The sequence below is a fragment of the Bison bison genome, unplaced genomic scaffold (assembly GCF_000754665.1).
Source record: "Bison bison bison isolate TAMUID 2011002044 unplaced genomic scaffold, Bison_UMD1.0 scf7180017864072, whole genome shotgun sequence".
Classification (NCBI taxonomy): domain Eukaryota; kingdom Metazoa; phylum Chordata; class Mammalia; order Artiodactyla; family Bovidae; genus Bison; species Bison bison.
The window spans coordinates 11,740,881-11,742,613 of record NW_011494644.1 but is presented as its reverse complement, the minus strand read 5'-3'; the positions used below and the strand labels follow the sequence as shown (position 1 = coordinate 11,742,613).

At 58.5% G+C, this 1,733-nt stretch overlaps 1 protein-coding gene across 1 annotated transcript in view; it reads left to right on the top strand.

The window, feature by feature from the left end:
- Positions 1–1,449: 1,449 nt before the first annotated feature.
- Positions 1,450–1,733, top strand: part of ZNF629 (zinc finger protein 629) — a 10,028-nt gene continuing 9,744 nt past the window's right edge. The window contains exon 1 of the mRNA XM_010837340.1: positions 1,450–1,620. The gene's annotated coding sequence lies outside the window, so the exon portion shown is untranslated. The remainder of the gene's footprint in view (positions 1,621–1,733) is intronic.

Sequence of the window (1,733 nt, the reverse complement as noted above, 5' to 3'; positions counted from 1 at the left end):
CCCATGTGTCCAGCTTGGGGATTGATCCAGAAACAGATGGAAGAGGCAGGAGGATGACTTCATTCCGTGCACTGGGCACCTACTACCTGCCAGTCACTGTTCTGATGGCAGTGATGACAAGAGGCCAGGCCCCTGCCCGGATGGAGCTGCTCTTAACCTCCGTGCGTGCAGGAGGGGCCGATAGTGTTGGGGTGAAACATGCTGCAAGAAACACAAGGGAAGGGGGCTCAGGAGGAGCAAAGACCCTGAGGTGACAGCGAGGTATCAAAGGTGTTGGAAGCCAAGGATAAGATGGAGATATGGCTGCTAGAGCAGGTGGAAGGTGACAGTGCTGATAAGGAACAGAGGCAGGCCCAGCGGGGCCTCTTGTCCTGCTGGCCATACACTCTAACGGCAGACGTAGGCCCAGAGAAGCTGCGTCCACCATAGCAATTTCTGACGGTTTGTTCCTCCTTTGGCTCCAGCGCACTCATGTCTCTGAACAGACAGAACTCACGTTCTCCTGTAATTCCTTTGTGTTTAACACACACACACACTCAAACCTTCTGAGTTCTTGAGGGTAGAGAGCCCAGCTTTTGTTCAACTCTGAGGTCTCCCCACCTTTCTGTTCCCCACAGTGCCCAGAGGTAATAGGCTTCCATATACAAATGTTTTCAATTGAAATAATGGCATGGCCTCACATCCCACACCTTAGTTTCCTGTCCTGTAAAATAGGGATGATCGTGGATTGGAGTGAGGAGGAAAAGAGATCAAGGCTATAAGCATTGGGAGCCCACATAAACTGGCCTTGGGAGGCCACCTGGGTGTTTCTCTTGCTCTGAGCTGGGTGCCCCAGGAACTACTGGGAAAGGCTCTGGCCCTCCTCTCTCCTGCCACAACCAGGCCTCAGTTTCCTCCTCTAAGGAGAGCTAATTGGGGCCCCGGGGGCGGGCACACACTTGCCAGGGAGGCTGGGGCCAGGGACACAGGTTGCCACAAATCTCTCCTGCCTGTGCTGGTCCCCTTAGCCCAAATGCTTGCTGCTGCGACTTATTTCAACTAAGCCGTTTTTTTCGTCTGTAGATGTTCCATCTCCAAGTGTGGCCGGCCAGCCCCTAATCCCAACCCACAACCCAGACATCCAAGACCCCTTCGTGGGTCTGAGTCCCAACAAAGGCAGACCCCAGGGGACCAGCAGCCACCAAATCAGAGCTCGGGCTTTCTGGGAGCGGCAGGCGGAGCCCCTGCCAGATGCAGGGTGGCCAGAAATCCGGAGCCCCTCACTGCCATCTCGGTTCCCCCCGAGAATCAGCTCCCACTGGAGACGGAGAGAGGGGCGCCGTCTCCGCCACCTCCCGGCTTCCTCGTCCTCCTTTTTTTCCCAGGCTGTGGGAGGCAAAGGGTTAAATCCCATAGAGCTGATGCTCTGACTCCAGGCTAGAGGGGCCCGGGAAGCTGGGGTCACTTCCTGCTCCGTCCCAGTCACCCTGAACTGGTCCCCGGGTCCTCAGCTTGGGATCACCCCTTGAGAAGGACCCTAGAGTCCTCGGCATCTAGCCCGCCCACCGAGGCAGGGCATTCAAGGGGTTAAGTCCCCTGGGGCTGGATCCTGCCTTCCGGCCTTTCCCAGACCCCAGAGCCGTGAGTGGGGGACGCCTGGGTTCCCGGGGGGGTGGCCCGGAGGGCCCGGGACGGCCGCCGGGGAACAATGGGGCGCAGGAGGCCGGGGGCCCGGGCCCGGGCGTGAGCCCCCT